At 32.3% G+C, this 19,474-nt stretch overlaps 1 pseudogene; it reads left to right on the forward strand.

Moving 5' to 3' along the window:
- Nucleotides 1-126: 126 nt before the first annotated feature.
- Nucleotides 127-2,849, forward strand: LOC131151425 (auxin-responsive protein IAA13-like; annotated as a pseudogene).
- The last annotated feature ends 16,625 nt before the right edge of the window (nt 2,850-19,474 follow it).

Raw genomic sequence — 19,474 nt, forward strand, 5'->3', positions numbered from 1 at the left:
TTATTTTTTAAAAAATATATTAAATAATATCTCATTTTCTAAAATAACACCAACATAATCTCGCTACTCCAAATAGCGAGATTTAAACAAATCTCGCTAATCAGAGTAGTGAAATTTCCGACGTGTATGACATTATGCAAATCTCGCTACTCGAGGTAACGAGATTTGGTTGCCACGCGTATATACCAGATTGGGTCTGCCATTTAAATCTCGCTCCCCAGAGTAGCGAGATTTTCTGTGCACCTATTTATAATGTTTTTCACTTTATTATTTATTTATTATAATAATGATTCATTAAATTGTTTTCTAAATTATTGAAGGGAAGAATCACTTATTAATTTAAATTTTCACATAATATTATTACAGTTCGTAATTTAGTTAAAAATATTTTTTTTATAAAAAATGAATATAATAGTCTTACACTATAAATATATATACTAATTATATTTAATTAAATAGGAAAATCTTCCATTATTTTATTGAGTAGGAAATATTTAAATATTAGTTGAAAATAATTAATATTTAAATAGTTTAACATGTTCCAAACAAAGCTTCTGCTTCTTCTGTTGCCGTTGTCTCTGGCACAAAGAGAGCCACTATTCTGTTGTTGCTGCTACTTGCATTGTCTGCATAAATATTTATAGAAGCATAACACTTCTTTTATTCTCTTTTGGTTTTCTTTTCGTTTTCATGTTTTATTTTACCATTATTCATTTGTTTTTCTCTCACAATGAGTTTTAGTGATCTTGTTCCCTTTGATGGAGTTAGGATTTTAATTTCCACATTTCTAGTATTTCCTATTTTGTGTTTGTTTGTCTATTATCCTCTCTCTCTCTTTCTCTTTGTTTCTGTTCCACCATTTTCCCTATAAATTATAATGTCATTTTTATTTTGCTGATATGGGTGTTTCGATTTTCCTCTGTTAAAGGTTAATCGTCCTTTTTTTAAATTGCAAAGAAAATTGAAATGATGAAGAGTAGAGGATAAAATCTTGATTATTTTCATATGTAAAATACCGAAGTAAAGTTTCTAATTTTCCCGGATTCAAAACCTGCAAAGAAAAACTCATTTATTAAAATATTAATCCATTTTTGTTGCAAAATTAATCTTCTCAGCAACCAACCAAAGCATATATCAACTAATCCTCTAGAGTTATTTTTTCTTTGGAGTTTGTGTAATTGAGAAATTGTCCCTCTCTCCTACACCATCTCTTTCTTGTTATCATGAAATCATTCAAATTTAGTTAACTTTGAGAAGGGTAACTTATGAGGATCTGCGTCCATTATTTTGGATTGTTAAAAGATTGGGATCATGGCTGAAATTAAAAGATTGGGATAATTGCTGTTTCATGTCACTGTTTATTCTCTCTCTCCATGTCTCAACTAATACACTACTCATTAGTCATTACTATAATTAATTTTGTTCCTTGGGAGCAGTCAAGTTGTGGGATGGTTGCCTATAAGGACTTATAGGATGAACAGTTTGGCTAACCAGGCAAAGACTCTGACCTCTGAAGAAGATGAGACATGCGAGAATGATAAATTTAAGGATACTTCAAAGAAAAAAGTGTACAATGGTAGCAATAAGAACAATACTGCTGTTATGGAAAAATGACATCTTGAGTTTGTTAAGGTTAACATGGATGGATTGCCAATAGGGGGGAAAGTGGATCTAAATGCTCACACTTGCTGAGACTTTAGCCCAAGCACTAGAGGACATGTTTGTTAATCACACCATGGGCATCACTTCCATTCGTGAGTGTATTCTTTATTTTCTATATTTCTTATCAGTAATGTGTAATTTACTTATTTTCTATCAATTCAATCTTAAAAGTTTTGATGTGAGACTATTGTTAAATTATTGTTGCACCTTAATCTATCGACTAGCTTTTAAAACCAAGTGGTTTAATATGGCATAAACATTTTGTCCTCAAAGTCAAATTTGTAGGACTAGGACAGTAATGAGTTGCATAGATAATTATGTTCTAGTTTTAAAATGTAATTATGATTGTGTAACTGGGTTCGAGTAGAGAGAGTGAGCAAGTAAGAAAGGCCTCCAAGCTTTTGAATGGATTATCCGAATTTGTGCTTACTTATAAAGATAAGGAGGAGGACTGGATGCTCGTAGGAGATGTTCCTTGGGAGTATGCACCTTTCATTTCATTCTAAATGATTATACTAGTGCAATATATGTGTACTTATGTATATACGTTTTTGTGAATGTGTCTTTGTGTGTGTATATGCACATATTTATGCATGATGTTTGTATATCCACTACTAAGCCCCAAATGGAATGATGTCAAATGACAAAGCTAGCCCTGTGGAAGACTAGCTGGTCTATTTCGAGCAACATTTTTAGGTGTAGGAGTACTAGCTGCACTACTAATAACCTAATATTAAACATTTTGGATCATGCTTTTAATGCTTGTTTCATTCAAGTTCCTAGGCACTTTGGACAAGCAGAGACCTATGGACAGTGCATATCAAATAGAACATTATAAGAAAAGACAATATTGTAGTTGGAAATTTAGATGTTCTGTAAATGCTGACAATATATATATGCTTTTTTTTTTTAGTTTGTATATAGGATGTTCCTCAACACAGTGAAGAGACTTAGAATCATGAAGACATCAGAAGCTAATGGACTTGGTACCTAAAATTTTTAATTACACTAGCATCTGACATTCAAAGTTTTGTAACGACCCTGACCCCCCCACCTTCTATCTACTTAATTGTTAATTTTCAGCTCCAAGATTCCAAGAAACTGATGGTCGGCAAAGAAGAGAAGCTTGCGTGCTTTTCTTTATCTTCCTTTACCCTTTTTATGTATGGAATTACTTTTACCCTTAAATGGGAATACTTCTATTTTGCTAGCTCCAAAACTATATTAAATAGGCTTTGAGTCATATCAAATATCATTCTAGCTTTTATCCTAAAGGTGGGGGATTGGGAGAGAGCACATCTCACTACAATTATAAAAGCAATGATAAGTTTGCAAAATACACAAGTATTAAAAGGCAAGAAAAAGATGCAAAAAAGTCACTAGTCTAGCAGAACATATATTATTTAATAATTTATATACTAGATTAGACACAAAAATAATGGATAGAAGACATATTTAAACTTGTTAGAACTAGAGAAAGAAAGAGTAGACTTAGGTGATGTAAAATGTATACAAAGTGAGAACAATAGTGTGTTAGTTAAGGAAAAAAAAAAAGACATTAAAAAAAAGGATGAAGAAATTATCTTTTCTAAACTATTTAATGAAAATCAAGTAGAAAACTTAAACTTAGAATTGAGAAATGATGAAGAGGTTAAAATTTGAGATTTATTCATAAAACTAGAGTTAACGAAGTTAAGTTTGCAATATAAAAAAATGGAAAATGGAAAAATTATAGGATTGGATAGTATCTTAATCGAAGGTTGGAAATGCCTAGATGATACGAAATTATATGTAATGTAATACCCCAACCCCGATGGGTTAGGGATATTTAAATAAACTCAATTATTGTTAAATCAGAGCGCTAATTAATCATATTACAATAATTTTTTTTCAAAAAAAGAAAAAGAAAAAACTACACAATAGATAATCATCTGGTATCATACTAATATTTCTAATAAATCCATATTTTTTTTCTATCCCACCTACATGCTTGCGATGCCTAATTTCCAATGTGCCCTTCAGAGTCATCTGAAATGTAAAATATGATTAAGGTGAGACGACACTCAGTAAATAAATAAGATTATTATTAGTGTGTGGTCAAAATGAGCTTTTAAAAATTTTGTAACTTCAAAACTGCTTCTAAAATAAATGTAAATCTAAAAAATTTCTGCATAAAACTTTTACCATCAACTATAACAGTAAAATTTAATAACCATATACTGTGACTGTTAAATTAAACTTTTAACTTTAAAATTATAAAAATATTTAATTATATATATACATATACTTCTCCTTATACGTTTCCTTTAAATCGTCATTTAGGCACCAGAATGACCCTTTTCATATAAACTTATACTTTCCCTTCAAATTATTAATAACTTTATACACGTAATTAAATATGTATAAACATATATTGTAAAAACCACACATAAGTTTGTTTGCCGTAAGTCATGTTTACCCTCATGACTGGGTTATGCGGTCCGAAAACTGGACTTAACTGGTTCGCCGACCAAATTAAATCAACGTACGTAAACATTAAGTGATATTTTCTTTATTAAGTCCTGGTCCGGAACCAGGTGTGTACTCAGGAGAAATCCACTAACATAAATAACCACTCTGTAAACAGTGTGGGTGCACTCTGATTCATTTAAACTTTAAGCTGCGGTACCGAACATATGTAACTTTGAACTTCCTTTGTCATAAGGGGTTTTAAAATCATCTTATTATAATTTATGCAATTTAAAATAGTATCGTGAAAATCTCATCTTTACTCATATATGCAACGTAAAAGTAAACTCATACCACACAATTTTTTGTGTAAAAATATTTATTTAATTTTTTTTATAGAAAGAAAATAAATACTGAAAAATTACCCGAGTAGATTAGAACATTTCTTAACCCAAAAATAAATGCAAGTATATTAAAGATAGAAAAGTATAATTAAATATGCGAAAAAAATAAACTCATTGAAATTTTACGGAACTAGCTAACATAATTGAAATTTATTTACAAATAAACTCAGGTATAAATTTTAAATAAAAATCCTAACATAATCAGATTTACTTACCTCTTCTTTTACCTTACGCTATGAACACAATGACTATCTCTCAGAAATGAGATCGGAAAGAGTGGGTGAGTGAGAACTTACTCAAAATTTTTTTCTCCACCACTAATTCTTTCACTCACTAATCCTTTTCTTCCTTTGAAAATTTTTGTGAAAAATGAAGGTTAAGAGCTTCTTATTTATAGGAAATTTTGGGGAAGAAATGAAATTTGTAAAAGTGTGGGGAGAGGGGTGAAATTATATATATTTTTTTAAATTAAAGAATGGGCAAGGGATGTGCTAGGTATGTGTTGAGTATGAGATACAGATGGAGGCCATGTGTGAGTGTTTGTCACCACTCCCATTTAATTAATTTTTAATTAATTAATTAAATTTTTAATTATTTTTTAAAATTATTATTATTGTTATTATTATTATTATTATTTTTTAAGGCATGTTTTAGTATTTTTTTAAAGGATTAAATTCGAATTTCGAAAACTTATGTGGGCCCTACCTGGTCTTATGGGCCCCACACAATTTCGAGACTGAGTCTTACGTAACTCCAATAGTCCTCACATGGTTTTATTAAACCGACACAATTTTGAGACTCATGTGGACCCCCACATGGCTTCGAAACTCATGTGGGCCCCACATAGGATATCTATATTATTATTATTTTATCATATATTTTTACAAATTGTATCAGTCAAAACATTATTTTATGTACTTATTTATGTATACAAACAGTGTCTACCCTGTTTTATCCTATGAAATTGCATTTTGACCAGGCCGACCTCTAGGAAGCGACTGAATCGCAATGGTTTATGAGCACTAGCTTAGACAAGGTCTTTCTTAGGCATCAAACATGGAATCAAAGATCCTAACAGAAAAACACTTTTGTTTTGATACTAACTAAATGACCATTATTATAATTCTACATTTTTTTTTGGATTATTACTTGTTAACTAATTTATTTAACACAATTATAAAAATCAAGAAAATGTCAAATGAATAGAGGAAAAAAACTTTAATACCTATAAACAAAAATAAAGAAAATATTTACAATTATAATGATTACTGTGCAATTACGCTTATGAGTCATGTAATGGAATTGCGGTAAAGGATAGTGGAACTGGCATTAAGGTTAGAAGCTAAGGTTTCAAAAAATCAATTTAGTTTTATACTTAGGAGCTCTATTATAAAAGTAATATTTCTTTTAAGAATATTGAGCATATAAAAATTCAATTCACCAGTTTCTTACACATTCAACCTATCTAATTACTATAAAAATTTCGACAAAGTCCCTTTTAAAAATTGAGCATATCCATTCACACATCTGTTCAAAGAAAACATTCATCAAATACAATTGATACTAGTATGTTCACAACATTACATTTACCAATTTTGTACACATTCAACCTATCTAATTACTATAAAAATTTTGATAAAGTCCCCTTTAAAAATTAAGCATATCCATCCACGCACTTGTTCAAAGAAAACATTCATCAAATACAATTGATAGTAGTATGTTCATAATGTTACATTCACTAGTTTCGTACACATTCAACCTATCTAATTACTATAAAAATTTCGGCAGAGTCCCCTTTAAAAATTGAGCATATCCATCTATGCACTTGTTCAAAGAAAACATTCATCAAATACAATCGATATCAGTATGTTCACAACGTTACATTCACCAGTTTCGTACACATTTAACTTATCTAATTACTATAAAAATTTCGGCAGAGTCCCCTTTAAAAATTGAGCAAATCCATCCACGCATTTGTTCAAAGAAAACATTCATAAAATACAATCGATACCAGTATGTTCACAACATTACATTCACCAGTTTTGTACACATTCAACCTATCTAATTACTTTAAAAATTTCAGCAGAGTCCCCTTTAAAAATTGAGCATATCCATCCACGCACCTATTCAAAAGAAAACATTAATCAAACACAATTGATACCAATATGTTCACAACGTTGTATTGACCAATTTCGTGTATACATTCATGGGAAACAATACGAAACGTTCATTCACACCAGTCATAACCAAATTTCATTCACATATTCATCCTATGCAAAATGAATAAATATTTGTAATTATAGATAAATAATACAATGATGCTCTTTAGATTGGAAGAAAAGGAGAAAATATAATGTTGTAGAAATGAAATAATAGAATGATCATCTATACATTTAAAATAATGGACATCCTAATGTTGTACAGAAGAATTTATACAACAATCTATACAAGTTAAAAAATGAACAAATAGATGTTTGCCACTTTGCATATGGGTCCTCTATATAAATGAAATTATGAACAAATACATGATGTACAAATTAATGAAAGAATGAACATATGCATGCTATACAAGTGAAATAATACGACGATCATCTCCTACTCGGTGCCGTAGGGAGTTCATCTCCGGTGTCGGGGTGGCTACTGTCTGTGTCTGCCCTCTCCTGGCTACTCCTCTGCGTCTGACGTCCAGACTCGTCGATGTGCTACATGGCCGTCATCTTCGCCCATAAGTATTGGATCATCTATCTCCATGCAAAGCAGACGGGGAGCTAAGTCGATCGTATGAAGTCTCTAGACGAGTCCGAGGTGGCAACACTAGTGCATCCACCTCCTCCGCATCGAGAGGGTCGTCTAGCGGGTATAACATCGACAAGGTGGTGTCAAAGTCAGACGGGGCGTCCGCCTGTCTACTGGACGGGCCCATAATATCGGCGGCTGTCGATGGGGCATATGGTGCGAACAACTCGAAGACATACTCCGCTTGTACAATGGGCGGCGAGAAGGTCGGACTCGACAGATGACTGGAGAAAGCTGCTCGATCTCCTCGTACTGGAGCTGCTCGACCTCCTCGTGGTGCCAGGGCCCGACATGGTGTAGGGATTTGTTGCCCATCCTCGTAGACAATGTCCAAACCTACTCTCGCTAAGTCGCTCACAGTGGGGTTTGAAGAGAGTAGGTCGACCTGGTATAGTACGTCCGCCTGCAGCATACGAAAAAAGTGGTTACGACATTGACAACCTAACGTAAGTGGTAAAATATTAGGTATGCGCTAGAGTATTCTTACGAGGCTCATGTAGACCGTCGCGGTCCTATCTACGAAGCGGCATGTGATTGACCTATACCATGTGTAATAGAAAAAAAAAATACAAAATCTAAAATAATTACCTCTTGTTCTACATTGCACACACATTTTTTTTTCCTAATCCTTGTCATGTGAAATGACATCAACTTAATGAGTAATGCTTTATAAATTACCTTATAAATTGTTATCTCACAATTAACATGCTATATACACATACGGATTTAGCAATGCAATAATGAAATATTCTCTCTCTCTCTCTCTCTCTCTCTCTCTCTCTCTCTTTGTAAATACATAAATTTTTATACTATTATCATTTTATTCTTAGAATAAATATTCCGCAACCCAGTTAATACAATCTAAATGAATTATTATGTGCTAGGTATTTTTGCAATTTTAAATATTTCACTTTAGAATACAAGGCACAAAAAGTTTTATTCAAAATATTCATCTACTATTTGTTTGTATGTATACATAATGGGAATTGCTTGTGGACATGACATTAAAATTTTTTCTTTTAACTTTTGTTTCCACATATTTTGGAAAACATATCATCTTTATTTTAGCCTAAAATAAATCAAAATTTCTAAATATTAGAGAAGCTTTAGTATGTCTTGAATTTGGTCAATTTCGACTATTTACCAAACATTATCATCCTACATTTTAAAAATGTAAATATATATTGCATAAAAAATTAACTAAAATAATGTGGATGAAATGGTTTCAAATTTTTAGTTATTATATGGTAATATTACTATTTTTATTTTTCTTGATTTATATTATGTTATAAGGGAGCATAAAAATTCAATGGGATTCGTGTATAAGGCATGACAAACAACATGCATTTCATTCTACACAATGAAATAAAATATGCTAAATAACATAGAAATACAACATGCATGTTTTTGTTTGGGCAGTATCATCAAAAATAAAATTCAAATACAAAAAAACATAACCTTAAAGAAATGCATTTCCGAACGAAGCCTTCTAAATAGCACACTAAACTCAATTCGAATTATCAAACCAACTCTTCGATTAAATAAATTAATTTAAAATTTATGAAAAAAAATAAATCCCAGAATGTGTCTTACCCCATCTCCTTAAGTTTATATACGAAAACCCTCAATGGTTAGGTAGCCTCTCGTCGCAACGATCACTTGCGTAACACGTCCGACCTCTGTCTCCTTCAACGGTAACCTGCTGCTCTGCTCCTCCCTATCTCTCTGCAAAGCATGTGTACTACTCTCTGCTGGCGAAGACAATGGAAGGAGGAAGGGTTGTGTAATGGCTGAAGCAAATCTCGTTGGTTCATCTAGCGAGATTTGCTATGCGTCAAACGCCGGCTAGATGGCCATTAAATATCCGAAGCAAATCTCGTTGGATGAACCAGCGAGATTTGCCACGCGTCAAATGTCGGCTAAATGGGCATTAAGTATCTGATGCAAATCTCGCTCGATGAACCAACGAGATTTGCCACGCGTCCTGGCCTGCATGCTTTATTACCAAAAAATCTCGTTATTTGGAGTAGCGAGATTTGCCACGCTTCCACGTGAGCATCGTCTCTCAAAAGTAAATCTTGCTACTTAGAGTAGCTAGATTACGTCAAAGTCATTATGGGAAATATTTCCTAGAATGGGGTATTATTTTATATATTTTTTAAAAAATAAGTTAAACCGGGAAAAAACTCCTCCATTTTTGCCTCACTTTGTTCATTTCCAAAGTTAAAGTTGTGTCTATACTATTTTGTAAATATTATTTTTTATTTTTTAAAAGTTAATTTTTTATTTTTTTAAAAAAATTTAAAATTAGAAATTTGAAACATTTAAAAGCAAAAAATTGACTCTTATTGAAAGATAGCTCTATTCCATGGATGTTCCTAATAATTTTTTTATATTACAAAATTACTCATTCACCTCTTTCACCCTCTTCCACTTATATATATATATATATATATATTTCATAACTCAAATAAAAAACTTAGGACTCGTATTGTTAATGATATTATTTTATAAAAATAATCTTTTTGATAAATAATTTAGTAACCATTTTGAATCATATTATTCATATATGTTAATTTATAAAAAAATTGTGTTATTAATATTAAATTTAATTTCTAATAAATAATTTAACAACTACACTCCTAAACTCGCATACCTATTTTAGCCATTTCAAACATTTCAATCAATTTTGGTTTTTTTTTGTCAATCATTCAATACTAGTTTTTTCTTTTCAAAAACTCATTTTTCAAGAAGGGACCGACACAACTTTTACAATTATTTGAAAACTTCCTTTACATCGGCTCCATTTAAAAAGTTCCTTTAACAAATTCACATGGGGTCAAACTAAGTCTAAGTAAAATTTACCTCTTCAAATGTAACTAGTTAGAGGTGCATTGTACATGGACTTAATTCTTAAAAATCTAATGCAAAACCTACAATAGTTCTCAAGTGACAAAAATTAAAATGTTAATTTTATCCTTAATCATGTAGTTACCTAAAATAAAAAATTTGTGTCCAAAAGTCAAATTTAAACATGTGATTGAGTCCTTTCCTTTTTGATCCAATTGTTGAACTCCTGTCTGTTGAAATTTTACTATCTCTTTTCTACACAATGCTACCATTTGTTGATACATATTTGTACATTTTACTTTTTTTTATTTTCCTTAAATGCTTCTATATACCTATGATCTCTCTCAGTCTCTCTCTACAATTAGAAGATGAGTTTGATTGTCATCTCCCAAACAATTAAGGTTTTCACTGTTGAATAGTACATACAACTTTAAAGAGTGTCATTTCTAATTATCTTGTTGAGAGCAGTGATAATTTTATGGTTGTTTTGTATTTCAAGGTTGGTGATTTGTTGCTCATCTTCAAATCAAATAGCATCCAGTTTGTATCAAAGCTAAACATGGTAACTACATCAAGCGCATAACCTTTGCCTTTTTCATCCCCCTTCCCCTTAAAGCCAATCAACTTTACTAGTGAATGCCAAAGTCTGTTCTAATTATGATAATTAGCCACTTGCAAAATAATATTTGGTTGCATCACAATAGTGTTCTTCTCCGCTAAAACTCACAATCAATATATACATAGTCATTCTGATAGGTCGAGAAGTGGAAGGGGGAAAAGTCTTGAGAGAAAAATTGAAGGTCATAAAATAAAGAAAGAGACCAATGAAATAGAAGACTGAGAATTTAGAAAAATCTATAGATTATTTGGGGAATAGGAATTGCAAAAGGGTAGGAGACTATTGATAATATACATTAATCAAACGAAATGTGAAGGGGCGACATTTAACTTTAAGAATTTAGAATGAAGGATAGAATTGAAATTTTGATTTTTGTTGGGTTAAGGACAACCATGATTTTGTCTTTAATATTTTAGCAAGTAGTTTAATTATATTACAAATTTTACTAAACTATATTTCATTGTTTAAATTTTACAAACTATATTTCATTAATTAACATTTTAATTACAAAAATTTAATAATAAAGTTTTATTTTTTATTTTGATGAAATTTTAAATTGGTATTTTGAATATAACATTTTAAAAATCCAATTGTTAGAATTCAAAATTAAAGGAGTCAAGTGCAATTCAATGAAAATTTAAAAACGTATAATATAATTCACTAGTATCACAAATATTTTACTAAGTATATTCACACTACAAGTTAAGGAAAGAGAAAACAATTTATAATTATTTTTTCCTTTCTAGAAATTCCAAAAAATACTCCAAATTCAAAAGTAATTATATATCCATCCACACACACACACACACACACACAAATGCCTTATTGGAAATCAAGTTAGTGTGTCTATAGTGTAACACATGACAACATATCAAGAGTCAAGCTTATTCAGAGATTATTGTTACCTATGACTGCTTTTCTAGTATATAGGATGGGTAATCATAATGTAAATAATAATGTAGATATTATTCTTTGTGTAGGATAATTCTTTAGTGTAAAATAAGAGTATGACTCCTTAGTCAATTTGATGTTTCATAGTTTTATAGCTAGAATGAAATAAAAAGCTCTTTAGGAAAGGGTGAGTGTTCATTAATCCTTGTAACACTTACTTGCTTTTGTAAGTTTATTTAGTCTGCTAGCTTCCCTTGCTAAACAAACATTACCTACCAAGGTTTTAATAATGAATTGCTTTGTTTTGTAGTTTAGTAGCACCTTTTGTCTACCTTTATGCTTATTAACTACTTCTATTAACTTTATATTTGACGGTTAAGAATTTGTTTATGTGATGAAACTATGATAATATCTTCAACTAACTAGTTAAGCAAGAATGCTAAAACTAGTGTTGTATAGTCCTTCACAAAGTTGAAGTGTTTGGCTTATGACACAAGGCAAACAAGTGGTCATGTGGGTTTGATGCATTCCATTTGATTTTTTGGGTTGCTCTACTAGGAAGGGTTTTTTTTTTTTTTCTCAATATTGGTACTTAAAGGATTTATATGGTTTTCGGGGTTTAGGGCAAACCTTACTCTATAAGGTTTCTTACTCTTTCTTCTCTCTGAGCAACTATCCCTCTTCTGTCCTTTACTTGATCTTATTCTTTCATTTCCTTTGTTTGGATATGGGCCCAAAGAGGCAAATGGGAGTGAAGGGAATGGCTAGGCAGGGAGGATCATGACAACAATCGATAATAAAAGGGTTGTTATAGCAATGATGATGACAAGATCCTGGAGGATCATGGCAGCAACAATGATGGCTAAATAATTGAGCTAGGTTCTTGTTTTTTTTTTTATTGTTTCTTAATTACGCGTCAAAGATGCATAATTAGGTGTTTAAAAACATTGATTAAGGATTGTAATTTCATTTAAATGTCTAATTATGTTCAGTATTTCAACATTGAGTTCAATTTATAAAATTTGAATTTTTCATTCTACTTTTACCGTAAATTTACGAGCACTTGTGTTTAATGATTGCAGGGTCCTTTAGGGAATTAAATAATAATTATACAAACCATATATTTAATTTTGAAGTGCGCGGAATTGAAGAGGTGATAAAAAATGCTAGGACAAGTGTGCATGTGGAGAAGATCTGTTGATTAAGGAGTAATCCCAAGAGGGGCGGGTGAATTGGATATTAAAAAATAATTCACTTAATTTTCTTTTACACACTTCTTATAAGTTTACCAACTACTTCTAGTTGCTCAATTATGTGTGAGTGTGGCAATCCTATCTATGCATGTAATATACTCAAAATATAACGCGGTAAATAAAGAGTAAAAGGAAGAGAGAAGACAAACGCGATTTTACGAGATTCAGCCAATTTGGCCTACGTCCTCGCCTTGAGCAACCACTTAAGGATTCACTAATAACCCTGCTTCTTAAAGTGGGACGGAGCTTCCCTTACAAACCGCTGCTTACAAGAGGTACAACTCCCTCCTTATCCGCTGCTCACAAGAGTTACAACTTCCTCCTCACACCCGGTTCACAACCCGAACCTTGTTTACAATAAAATCTGAAAAATAACACTCAAAACAATGCTTCCAACAAAAGCTTGTGAGTATAATTCAATTTCTTAGTACATTATCATATGATATAACTTGAAGCTCAAGAATGTATGAAAAAACGATACAATCGTTTGATGTATGATATGTGTCAACACACAAATTCGTATTTAATCAAAAAATACCAAGTGAAAATATATTTGGAATGCTTTGGAGTCCACTAGGGTTCTTGATTCACTTTGTAAAGATGCTCAAGTATATTTGAAGTGAGTTATTTAACAAAAATTTGACTTGAATACAACTCAATCAAAAATCACAAAGTTTTCCTTCAAGTTCCAATATTTTAATCAAAGTAGGTTTTTCAATAAGAAGCCCAATGAACAATATATATGAATATGTGTTTATCTACTTCTTGAAGTTCACAAGCAACCAAGCGAACAAGTTTTTCTCAAAATATGATCTTCCTAAAATTCAGTTTTTATATGTGAATACACACTCAAAATCAAAACCTCTTTCTAACGATAAACAAGTAAAGAGATGAGAGATTCCTGAAAAATGATAACTTGACAGATCAAACCTTAATACTGGATCAAAGTTTAGTTGGATGAATGAATGCTCTTTTGATTTCAGTAGAGATTTTGCCAAACGAAGATGGAAGAAGATTGAAGTGCAGAAAACCGGCTTTTAGGTTCAAATCTTGCAATGAGAAGTATATCTTTCTTGGTTTGTCCTTTTTCATATGTTCTAGGGTTTAGATATTCATAATATATATTATATTACCCTTAGAATTAATCTCAGCCGTTGGATCAATAAGATACTTCACGTGTCTTTTTAATAAAGAGTTGATTTTTAGGCTTTCCCGCGAGTTCAGGCGACCGAACTCGACTTCAGGCTCCTGAAGTGTCAACTTCAGGCGCCTGAGGTTCCAAGGTCAGGCAACTGAAGAGCCTCGGCCAGGTTCTGTCTTCTCCATTTAATTCTTTGGGTGACTAAACTTAATCTTCAAGCAACTGAAGAAATTCTTTAGGTTATCGAGGTTTGAGTTCAGGCGACCGAGCTACCCATTCTCTCAAATTTTTATTTCTAATTAAAAATCTGTTTGGTTTCTTTTCTTGGATCTTTCATTAAATATATTTTTCATGATTTTGAAAACATTTCAAGGTCTATGAGAGTTTCCTAATGATGTACATGAAATGCATGAATCCTAAAACCATTCTAAGTTATAATGAGTTTCAAAATAAATCATATGACAATATAAATACATAAGCTCTAAATACCCATTCCCAAGAGTTTCTTGAACTTTGCCGCTTGCATCTTAATTCTCGTATTCTTTAAGTTCCAAGATGCTTTCCACAATTTGTAGGCTTTACTTGAAGGCATCCATAACTTGTTATCTTTCCGTGCATGGTTAATTTAGGTCCTATACACAAACTCAATGCACAGATCAAATACCAAGTGATTTGTTATTATCAAAACAAGATTGAACTCATAGAGTCAACAATCTCCACCTTTTTGATGATGACAAATGCATGAGTAAAAATATATAATGGGTTACGCCCAACTAAGGCTCCCCCTCAATTAATGCATCAAATATTCAATAAATGACAATATGCTCATGTTCATACACCAAGTGTTTAACTTGAATCCAAATGAAATATGAAATATGCTCATAATGAATATGCTCATGATGTTTCAATTATGACATCAATAACAGTTTCTCCCCCTTTGTTTATCTCACCCTTTGCATAACATCTAGAACAGTTTTACCAAGACTCTTTGCTTTCATTTTATTATTTTTTGCTTTTCCAGATTTTCTCCCCCTTTTAACATCAACAAAAAGGTGTAAACAAATAAAGCATGAGTAGATGCAACCTTATGTTCTTTTCCCTTTAGAGATCTTAAGGTTTTGAATGTATCCAAATTTTGATACCAAATATTAATAATATTAATAATATGCAAGTTCAAGTGATTAAGTGGTAAGAGATGTTGCTCCCCCGGAATTATATCATTTAATCATGATTGTAAGCAACCTCTCGACTATGCATGAGACCTAATTCACGTCTAATTTGTATAAATCTATCCTCGGCAAGTGGTTTTGTGAATATATCGGCCCATTGTTCATCTGTGCATACAAACTCAAGTCTTACATCCCCCTTTTGTACATGGTCACGAAGAAAGTGATATCGTATTTTTATGTGCTTAGTTCGTGAATGTAATATGGGATTCTTTGAGATATTTATTGCACTCGTATTATCATATCTTATTTGAATTATTTCATAGCTTAATCCAAAATCCTTCAGTTGTTGCTTCATGTAAAGCGTTTGAGTATAACAACTACTTGCCGCTATGTGTTCAGCTTCAGCTGTGGAAAGAGCAACTGAATTTTGTTTCTTGGAAAACCAAGAGACCAAGGAGTGTCCTAAGAAGTGACAAGTACCACTAGTGCTCTTCCTATCCACTTTACTACTTGCATAATTAGCATCTGAATAACTAAGAATCTCAAATGATGTGTGCTTAGGATACCGTAACCCAATGTCCACGGTTCCTATCAAATATCTAGGTATACGTTTAACAGCTAGCAAGTGAGACTCTTTTGGAGCAGACTAAAATCTTGCACACAAACATATGCTAAACATTATATCTGGTCTACTGGCAGTCAGGTATAACAAGCTACCTATCATTCCACGATATAGTTTGACATCTACTAGTATACCTTGTTCATCTTTATCTAATTTCAATGAAGTGCTCATAGGTGTACTTAGTATTTTTCCGTCTTCCATGTTAAATTTTTGAGTAGGTCTCTAATATACTTTGATTAATTTATGAAAATTCCATGATTTGCTTGTTTAATCTGAAGTCCTAGGAAGAAATTTAGTTCACCTATAATGCTCATCTCAAATTCATTTTGCATTGTATTGGCAAATTCATTACACAATTCTTTATCGGTAGCACCAAAGATGATGTCATCTACATATACTTGCACTAGGAGAATATCATCTTTCTTAGCCTTTATGAACAGGGTTGTATCTATCTTTCCTCTTATAAATCCATTCTCTAACAGAAATTTGCTTAACCTTTCATACCAAGCTCTAGGAGCTTGCTTTAAACCATACAAGGCCTTTGTTAGTTTATAAACATGATCTGAGTTCTTATGGTTTTCAAACCCAGGGGGTTGTTTTACATACACTTCCTCATTTATGTAGCCATTTAAAAATGCGCTTTTCATGTCCATTTGATATAGTTTGAAATCCTTAAATGTTGCGTATGCTAATAACATTTGTATGGCTTCCATCCTAGCTACAGGGGCAAATGTTTCTTCAAAATCTATACTTCTTCTTGGTTATATCCCTAAGCTACTAATCTAGCCTTATTTCTCACAACTATTCCATTTTCATCTTTCTTATTCTTATATATCCATTTGGTCCCTATGATTGACTTATCCTCTGATCTAGGAACTAACGTCCATACTCTATTTCTTTCAAATTGATTTAATTCCTCTTGCATGGATAGCACCCAAGATTCATCCTCTATAGCTTCACTCACATTCTTAGGTTCTTCTTGTGATAAAAATGCACAATGACTCATCATGTTCCTAAGAGAGGAGCGAGTGGATACTCCACGTAATGGTTCTCCTATTATTTGATCTATGGGATGATTCTTTATGTATTTCCATTCTCTAGGTGGTGCATTTACCTCAGTTGTAGTTTCTTCAATTTCAATGGATGGTTCTCTAAGTTCAAGTTTCTTTTCTGAATCATTCTCAATTGATAGTTCTTTTAGTTCCTTGTTTAATTCAGGTTCATATTCATCAATTCTTTTGGAAAAGGGATTTGTCTCATTAAACACTACATGAATAGATTCTATGACCGTCAATTTTCGTTTATTATACATTCTAAAAGCTTTACTATCTAAGGCATACCCTAGGAAGATACCTTCATTAAATTTTACATCGAATTTTCCTAAGTGCTCATTGTCTCTAAGCACAAAACACTTACAACCAAAAATATGAAAATATGATATGTTTGGTCTATGCCCATTCCGTAGCTCGTAAGGAGTCTTATTAAGTGATGGTCTAATTAGAACTCTATTAAGTACGTAGCAGGCGGTATTCACTGCCTCGACCTAGAAGTATTTGGGTAATCTATGTTTGTTAAGCATAGTTCTAGCCATTTCTTGTATAGATCTATTCTTTCTTTCAACTACGCCATTTTGTTGTGGTGTTCTAGGAGCTGAAAAGTTATGCCAATTCCTAATGAGTTGCAATAGTCTTCCATGCCTTGATTTTTAAACTCTCTACCCCTATCACTTCGAATTTTGGTAATTGTGTATCCTTTTTCATTTTGTACTCTCTTTATGACCTAAGAATAGTACCCATGTGTATCTTGAGAAGTCATCAACTATGACAAAAGCGTATGATTTTTCTCCTAAACTCTGAATTTGGTTTGGTCCAAATAAGTTTAAGTGCAGCATTTGAAGTGACCTAGTAGTGGAGATCTCTTTCTTCTTCTTAAAGCTTGTTCTTACTTGTTTTCCTAGTTGGCATGCATCACAGAATTTATCTTTCACAAAATTTGTCTTGGATAGTCCCTTGACTAATTCTTTCTTAACTAATTTTGAAATTAAATTTATGTTTGCGTGTCCTAGTCTCCTATGCCAAATCCAACTTATTTCATTTATAGCAGATAAACATGTTACACTTTGTGAAGTTAGGTTATCAAAACTTGTGGTGTATACATTTTCATATCGTTTAGCAATGAACAGTATCTTATTATCAGTTTTGTGTTCAATTATGCACTTGTCATATTCAAATGATACTTTGTATCCTTTGTCACATAGTTGACTTATGCTCAATAAATTGTACTTTAGACCTTCAACTAATAAAACATCATCAATAATGAGCGTGGAATCATTACCGACTTTACCGATACCTGTGATCTTTCCCTTAGTATTATCTTTAAAGGTAACAAACCCTTCTTCCTTGAGTGTGAAGGATGTGAATTTTGATTTGTCTCCGGTCATGTTACGTGAGCATCCGCTGTCCATATACCATCTATCTTTTGAAGAAGTGGTTCTTAAGCAAATCTGCAAGATACAATTAAACAACTAGCTTTGGTAGCCATATTGTCTTGGGTCCAGGAGGGTTAGTGCTAGGTTCACCCTTAATCTTCCATACTTTCCTAATTTTTACATCTTTGTTTTTAAAAGGGCAGTCAAATTGTATGTGATCTAACCTTCTACATTTGAAGCATGTAGTATATCTATAATGATTCTTAGTAGGAACAAATGACTTTGATTCTTTTGTGAAATACCCCATGTAAAGTTGTCTTTTCCTTATATTTTCTTTACCATTAAAACCGAGCCCTTCTTTTTCTAAAGAATTTCTTTGAGATCCTAAGAGCTTTTCAAAGTTGTTTTGTCCTTTGTAAATTTACAAATAATATCAAATTTGTCTTTCAAGTCCTTTTCTAATTCCTCAATTTTTAGCTCTTTATCCTTCATGGAAGATGCATGGGATTCAGTTTGGTGTTCAACAAGTTTTGAAAGTTCTTTAACTTGGCTTCTTAACTCAGAGATTTTCTTTGTTTTCTTCTCAAGTATTTTAACAATGTATAGGTATTCTTGTTTCAGTTCTTCATATGACATCATATCATTTTCATTTTCAGATTCACTATAGCAGTATGAAGATGATGAATGAGATGATAGTACCTCAAAGTCGTCATGTGCCATTAGACATAGATTGGCAACCTCGTCGTCGCTGGATTCATATTCTGAACTGCTAGTGCTGTGTATATCCCAGTTGACTTTCAGCGTCTTCTTCTTTTTCCTTGAAGCTTTCATGAGTTTGGGACACTCGGGCTTGATGTGTCCAACTTCTCGGCAATTGTAGTATGTTGGTGGATCCTCCTTCTTTTTCTTCATGCTTTGCTCTCCTCTTTCTGATTAGAGTTTTGAAATTTTCTGTTGAACTTTTTGTTCTTCTTTAAGAACTTTCCGAACTTCTTTGTTAGCAAGGCCATGTCATCATCCATTTCGGAATCGCTTCCTTCACTTGAGTAACTTGATGATGCCTTAAGTGCAGCGACCTTCTTAGCTTTGCTTTGTTCATTTTTCCTCTCGTTTATCGCCAGCTCATAGGTGATAAGTAATCCAATGAGTTCGTCCACCGACATCTCCTTGAGGTTTCTCCCTTCTGCTATT

The sequence above is a fragment of the Malania oleifera genome, chromosome 3 (genome assembly GCF_029873635.1).
Source record: "Malania oleifera isolate guangnan ecotype guangnan chromosome 3, ASM2987363v1, whole genome shotgun sequence".
Lineage (NCBI taxonomy): Eukaryota > Viridiplantae > Streptophyta > Magnoliopsida > Santalales > Ximeniaceae > Malania > Malania oleifera.